This window comes from Lampris incognitus, chromosome 2, assembly GCF_029633865.1.
Source record: "Lampris incognitus isolate fLamInc1 chromosome 2, fLamInc1.hap2, whole genome shotgun sequence".
Lineage (NCBI taxonomy): Eukaryota > Metazoa > Chordata > Actinopteri > Lampriformes > Lampridae > Lampris > Lampris incognitus.
The window spans coordinates 102,606,432-102,614,519 of record NC_079212.1 but is presented as its reverse complement, the minus strand read 5'-3'; positions in this window follow the sequence as shown (position 1 = coordinate 102,614,519).

Here is an 8,088-nt window from a genome sequence, read left to right as displayed (position 1 = left end):
ACTTCTGTGCTTCTACTACTAGATCTCAGTGCAGCCTTTGATACCATTGACCACTGTATACTATTAGACAGCATTAATTGTCATTTTGGTGTCTCTGGCTTAGCTCTCTTGGCTTAAGTCCTGCTTATCTGCTATAATAATATTACATCCAAATTCTCTGACAGTAAATATGGCGTACCTGAGGGCTCAGTTCTTGGCCCTCTACTTTTCTCTCTTTATGTTTCACCTCTTGGCCAAATTATACGCAGTCATGGAATACATTTCTATTGCTATGCGGATGATACTCAGCTGTACGTGCCAACTAGGGCTGATGATCGTACTCAAATGACTAATTTTGAGGCCTGCTTGGCTGCTGTGAAAAGTTGGATGTTATTAAATGTCCTGCTTTTAAATTTCGATAAAACTGAGATGCTGGTCATTGGCCCTGCTAGACAGACACCAATCTGATCAATTAGCAATAACAATTGACAACTCTGTGGTTTAATAAAGTGTGGCTGCAAGATATCTTGGTGTTATGTATGATCCCAGCCTTTCCTTTGATAAGCAGATTAAAGAAATCACCAAGACTGCCTTTTTTCCCTACATCACAGCTAAAATTCAGTCTTTCCTGTCCATGGCTGACACAGAGACTCCAATACATGCATGTGTTTCATCCAGAATTATTGTAATGCTGTTTTCAGGTCTGCCACATGCTAGAACTAAAAGTCTTCAGATGGTTCAAAATGCTGCAGCTAGAATCCTAACTAAAACTAGAAAATTTGACTATATTACACCAATTCTTGCCCCCCCCCTTCATTGGCTTCCTATCCATGTTAGATCAAGATTACATCTGCTGACTTATAAAACCTAAATGCTTGCCCCATCATACCTGTCTGATCTCTTTAAACCATACATTCCATCTCAAGCTCTCCACTCTCAAAATACAGGGCTCCTGTGTACCCAAAGTTAAAAAGAAGTCAGCTGGTGGCAGGGCCTTTTTCTATCGGCCCTGTTCTTGTGGATTAACCTGCCTGCTGCCGTCAGACAATCAGAGTCTGCTGAGTCCTTTAAATCCAAACTTAAAACTCATCTTTTTGCCTTAGCCTACAATTAGTTGACTTTAAATTGAGTACTTCATGACCTGTACTGCATGGCGGGTCGGTTTCTGTCTCAATGAATTTACCAAGCACTGTTCTGACGACGAGATTACAGAGTATAGATTATTGGCTATTGCAAACTGTTCTCTTCTCTCACATTTTCTCTCTCACTGAATGATATCTTCTCCTTTCTCTTCTTGTGTGTGTGTGTGTGAATGGTGTGATGTGAGTCTCCCTCGTGTGCTCGTGTAGTCTGTCCTCCTCCCAGGTCCCCATGGTGACGGTGGTCACTAACTGGACACTGCTTGTTGGCATCCCCCTCATCATATTTTCTTTTTATACATCTTATAAATACATATAATTTGTTATCCTGTTTCAATATCATATCCTTCTCTCACTCAGATGTGTGACTACTGTTTTTTTTGTTTTTGTTTTTTTTGTCTTCTCCCGTGTATGTGAATGGTGTGATGTGAGTCTCTCTTGTGTGCATGTGTAGTCTGTCCTCCTGTCAGGGACTACATGGTCATGGTGGTCACATGGCTCAGATCCAGGGCAGTTCCGGTGGTGTCTGGACACTGCTTGATATCCTCCTCATCATATATTTTATAATTCCATTATAATTCTGTTATCCTCTTTCAGTGTTGCATTCTGTAAACTGTGTAAACACAACATCCATTGGGTGGCACGGTGGCGCAGTGGTTAGCACGGTTGCCTCACAGCAAGAAGGTCCTGGGTTCGAGCCCCCGGGTAGTCCAACCTTGGTGGGTCGTCCGGTGTCGTCCTGTGTGGAGTTTGCATGTTCTCCCCATGTCTGCGTGGATTTCCTCCGGGGGCTCCAGTTTCCTCCCACAGTCCAAAGACATGTAGGTCAGGAGATTCGGCTGTACTAAATTGTCCCTAGGTATGAATGTGTGTGTGTGTGTGTGTGTGTGTGTGTGTGTGTGTGTGTGTGTGTGTGTGTGTGTGTGTGTGTGTGTGTGTGTGTGTCGGCCCTCTGATGGCCTGGCGGCCTGTCCAGGGTGCCTCCCTGCCTGCTGCCCAATGACTGCTGGAATAGGCTCCAGCAGCGGTTTAGATAATGGATAGATGGGTGAACAACATCTATCGCACGTCTGTCCGTCTTGGGCGAGAGATCCCTCCTCTGTTGCTCTCCCTGAGGTTTCTTCCTATTTTTTCTCCCTGTTAAAGGTTTTGTTTTAGGGAGTTTGTTCCTCATCCAATGCGAGGGTCTAAGGACAGGATGTTGTGTTGCTGTAAAGCCCACTGAGACAAATTTGTAATGTGTGATAATGGGCTATACAAATAAAATTGACTTGACTTAGAAATGAGATCACATCAGAATCTTGCTTCATTGGTGATGTAGGTTTACATACACAAGAAATCTGACTTTGTGGCTTGCTCACAAGAAACACAGTATATAATGTAATACTGCGTTATAAACAAGAATGTTGAAGTATGTTATGCAAGGGAGTAGAAGTATATAAGGAATGATAAGTCTCTTTAAAGAGCACAAAGGAAAATCTAGAATGTTCACATTGGAAATATTTGTGTGATTGTATGTTTCTGTAATAAAATCTTTATAATACAGTATAAATACAGTGTATATATATACAGTATAATACATAATAAATGTGGCCAGCGATGAGTTGAGTTTGGAGATAGAGGGATGTTGTGTTTCAGGATAACTCAGTATGAGCAAGTTTTCATTACTCATTTGATTAAATAATTGATAAGGCTAATATGCCTCAGTGTTTCCCAAAGAGTTCCATTCAACTTTTTTTGTGTGGATATACTCTTTTGATCCCCGTAGGGAAATTATGCTCTGCATTTGACCCATCTTAGCTGTGTAGCTAGGAGCAGCGGGCAGCCACCGTTCAGCACCCGGGGACCAACTCCAGTTCGTCTTGCCATGCGTCAGTCAGGGGCACAGACAGGAGTACTAACTCTAACATGCATGTGTTTTTTTGATGGGCGGGGAAACCGGAGCACCCGGAGAAAACCCACCGTAGACACGGGGAGAACATGCAAACTCCACACCTGAGATGACCCCCACCCCAAGGTTGGACAACCCCGGGGTTCGAACCCAGGACCTTCTTGCTGTGAGGCGACAGCGCTAACCACTGCACCATTGTGCCACAAAGCAATCAGACAGAAAGCCATCGAAATCAACGGTTATAATACACTGAACATATTAAATGATAACCTCACACTTGAGATGTTTGGTTCCATAACATAAACAGCATGTAAAAAAGGGTCCAGCAACTAACAGCAGAAGTAGAAACTACTGAGGGATTTTAAGAAGCTACCAGGTAACTTAAGTCCCTTGTTGAAAAAAGACATTTCAAAATGATTCTCAAATTTTCATATCTATTGAATGATGACTGGGAGAACGAAATGGCTTCACTCAAAAAAAAAAAAAAATAGAGTATGTTCCCATCAGCTATTTGTAGTCAGATAGACAGTTTGTAAATGAATGTGTACTTCCCTCCACTGGGCAGCTGAATATGAGTCAGCTACAGCGAGGTCTTAATTTGGTTTATTCGTTGCTGGACAAATGGAAATATGAAATAAGATGAATAAAGCGTACTTTTTTCCATTTGTCTCCACATCATAAACTGATTTACAGTATATTAAGGATATACTGTCCACACACACACACACACACACACACACACACACACACACACACACACACACACACACACACACATCAGCTATTTGGAGGCTTCAGCGTTTGGACTGGAGTACACAGAGGAACCCCTCTTCCTAAACATCTGGTTTAATTGTCTATTCGGCAATTATATGAAATAGAAATGCCCATACACAATGCTACAAAATGAAGAAACATTGTGTAATTTTGCAACACAAACTGACAACATGTTAAAAGCATGTTTTTAAACCTGTGTTCTAAAGCATTCAAATGTCAGGACATTTTTGGTTCAAACAGCATTTATAAGCCTCAACGCAAGCACGCGCTGTATACGCGTGTATATGCACTCTGTTCTCTCTCTCCACTCGTTCCCTCTTTCTCTTCTCTGTCCCTTTCTCCCTGTCAGTCTCTACATGATAGGTCCTAGACAGCTCAGCATTAGTCACTGTGGTGTCTACAGCTGGTTTATTCTTTTTTCAGGATAAATGGAAATATCTGCAGATTAAAGAAGAACCCCTCTTGAGTAACGGGAAGACAAAATGGAAACTATATAAGAACTATCGCATTGTTATTCATAGAGAGAATGAGTAAAAGGAGACAGAGATACAGACAGAAATGGATATGTGAGCCTTTCAGCAAGCATTGTCTAGAATTTACATGTTGGCTGTTTAGCAAACATGCAAATCTACACCAACACGAGGATCACCGGTTTGAATCCCCGTGTTACCTCCGGCTTGGTCGAGTATCCCTACAGACACAATTGGCCGGTGTCTGTGCATGTCCTGATAGGTGCACTAGCACCTCCTCTGGTCGGTCGGGGCACCTGTTCGGGGGGGGGGGGAATAGCGTGATTCTCCCACACGCTACGTCCCCCTGGCAAAACGCCTCACTGTCAGGCGAAAAGAAGCGGCTGGCGACTCCAAATGTATCGGAGGAGTCTTCCGGTAGTCTGCAGCCCTCCCCAGATCGGCAGGGGGGGTGGAGCAACGACCGGGAGGGCTCAGAGAGCAGGCTAATTGGCCAGGTACAATTTGGGAGAAAAAGGGGGGTGAAAAAAAAACATGCAAATCTGCAAACTATTTACGTTTTGTCTCTCTCTGTCAGTCATCCTTAACTTCTTTTAAGGACTTACAAGGAATGAACTGGCTGGGTCTCGAGTAACTTGCTCATGCGCATGGCAGTTGTGCAGCTCACACCTGTGATTTTTGGTAGAGGGGATGGTCTTTCTATTTTGCTACTCACGTTTACAAAGTGCTCTGCATATTTTAGTCAAATTGTGTTTTCATAGCAAACATATCTTTCCAATGAGCCGTCTCTGTTTCAATGCACAGACCCCAGTAGCAAGAACGGAAAGAGAGGGATTTTAACATTGTGGACACTATTTCACAAACTGAACAGAAACTATTTGGAATTACAAATGGGGAACCAAGAGTCAACCTTGACCCAGACATGCATACAAATGCACATGCGCCCCCCCCCCCACACACACACAAAGTTAACCACCTCCCCCCACTGTCCTGCACCTATTGGAGTGTGTGTGCCTATCTGTGTGTGTGCGCGTGTGTTCAGGAGTGTGCTGGGAAGGAAGTTGTGTGTGTTCAGCCACTAGGTGAGGTTATTTTTCTTCCTTTTGAAATACTAGTTTACTGGAACTAGCCTTGGCTGAGGAAGAGAGCTGTTTGGCAAAGGCCTGAGGAACCCCGCCTCACACCGCTCCCCCGGTTTCAAACAAAAGAGAGACGCTTCTAGTACCTGTTCTCCTCCATGCTGAGGATTTGGCACATTTAAGAGCTCAGGATAAAACATATTTTGACTTTTGGGAAAAGAGTGCTGCACATCCAACAGCTTTTCAATAATCTCCTAGCAACAGCAGCAGTGATGGCCAGTTTTCCCAACAAGCACTTCTTAAGTGCTGCAAGCTGAAAGGGTACAGTGGAGGCACTGGGCTGCTGCTACAAGCTGGTAGGCAGATAAGATTTATATCTCTTCATTTCAATCCCCTTCATGGACCAGTGTCATCAGAGTTTCCTATCTTCAACAGAAACAATCTCTCTACGAGAGAGAGAGAGAGAGAGAGAGAGAGAGAGAGAGAGAGAGAGAGAGAGAGAGAGAGAGAGAGAGAAAGAGTACACCCTGGGGCTAATTTAAGAGCCCCTCAGTGAGTGGTTCTGCTCTGCTGCACACACCAACACATCTGGTCAACACAACTACTGGCAATGCCTTGTGTGTGTGTGTGTGTGTGTGTGTGTGTGTGTGTGTGTGTGTGTGTGTGTGTGTGTGTGTGTGTGTGTGTGTGTGTGTGTGTGTGTTCTGTCACTCTACCAAACTAAATCCCAAAGCCAACATCCGTGGCTGGCAGATCCCAGCTGATAGAGGAGCGACGCGAAGCGGCTCACACTGATGGCATCATAATCCAGGGACAGGATGTAGGACAGAGACCGGCGAAAGAGGGGCCCCTCCAGTGAATACAGCTTTGACAGAAACACAGACATGCACACACACACACACACACACACACACACACACACACACACACACACACACACACAGCTGAGAGGGGAAAACGACGATTCAAATGAACTGACCCTCAGGGTGAGACAGGGGAGGGGCATGTGGAAAGAAGAAAGTCAGTCAGTCAGTCAGTCAGTCAAAGAAAGAATAGTAAAGTTTGTGTTAAAAAAACATGTATAATTGAGGGATGTGAAAAGTAGGCCATATCTACAGTACTTGTCATCCAAAACCAGTTCAGTCCATTTACAATTTAAATAACAGACATTTATCAGCAGAAACCGATAATGGGTGCAGTAGTGGAATATATGTTAACTAGATCACCAACACTGCAAGTAACCAGTGATAAGCAGTCTGAGGGTTAGAGAAAACCGACTGACCGAATGTTCCTGTGACCCTTGAATGATCATGGGCTGATCATAGAAATCAAGATCATAGCAGGAAAATCTGAGAGCAGGAAGTGAATGATTAACACTACCTTTACGCATTCGGATGAAGTGGCAGTCTATTCCATTGTCTACCAACACGGGGATCACCAGTTCGAATCCCTGTGTTACCTCCGGCTTGGTCAGGCGTCCCTACAGACACAAGCAGCCGTGTCTGCGGGTGGGAAGCCGGATGTGGGTATGTGTTCTGGTCACTGCACTAGCGCCTCCTCTGGTCGGTCAGGGCACCTGCTCAGGGGGGAGGGGGAACTGGGGAGGGGGGGTAGCATGATCCTCCCACGCACTACATCCCTCCGGTGAAACTCCTCACTGTCAGGTGAAAAGAAGCGGCTGGCGACTCCACATGTATCGGAGGAGGCATGCGGTAGTCTGCAGCCCTCCCCGGATCGGCAGAGGCGGTGGAGCAGCAACCAGGACAGCTCAGAAGAATGGGGTAATTGGCCAAGTACAATTGGAGAGAAAAAGGGGGAAAAATCCACACAAAAAAAAGCCTACCCTTACTCAGATACAACTGAGGTTCCCTCGAGAAAAGCAGTTTGGACCTTCTCAGTCACCAACAGATTGACTGTGGTCACTGGTAGATCCCAGATGTGGAATCACAAGACTATGAAGCATGGCAGGGCTGATTAAACACAAATTAGAAAACAACTACAACAATATCTGTCAGATTTGATCCGTTGCAGGTAAGCCAATACTTCCAGTAAATTACAGAGCGTGCTTTTTCTCATGCTGCTGTTTTGCTCCATTAAGTGGCCGCGGTGGCTCCTCCTCGTTGGCTTTCCTGGGAATTCTCACAGGGGATATCCTTCTGGCCCCAAAGCCAAAGTGCTTAGAGAGTGGATGTTGCAACCATTTTATTAAACACGGCCTTACCAGGTCAAACATTGAAGTGCTGGGGAATGAGAGCCTCTTATAAACACTAATTTTAATGGTTACTGATGGCTAGGAGTTTCTTGGTAAAAATGATGCAACCAATATTGTTTACATCCTTACCAAGGCAGCCATATGCAGTAATAAGGCATTTAACTAGAGGCATGTTCAAATAGAGCAATGTTGTTGTGGCTAACTAGTAGATAAATGCTGTATTTTTCAGGAGGAGAAAAACATTCTTATAAATACAAAATTGCATAATTTTGTTTATGTGGAGGCAGCACGGTGGCACAGTGGTTAGCACAATCGCCTCACAGCAAGAAGGTCCTGGGTTCGAGCTCCGGGATGGTCCAACCTTGGGGGTCATCCCTGGTCGTCCTCTGTGTGGAGTTTGCATGTTCTCCCTGTGTCTTCGTGGGTTTTCTCCGGGTGCTCCGGTTTCCTCCCACAGTCTAAAGACATGTAGGTCAGGTGAATCAGCCATACTAAATTGTTCCTAGGTGTGAATCTGTCGTCCCTGTGATAGCCTGGCGGCCTG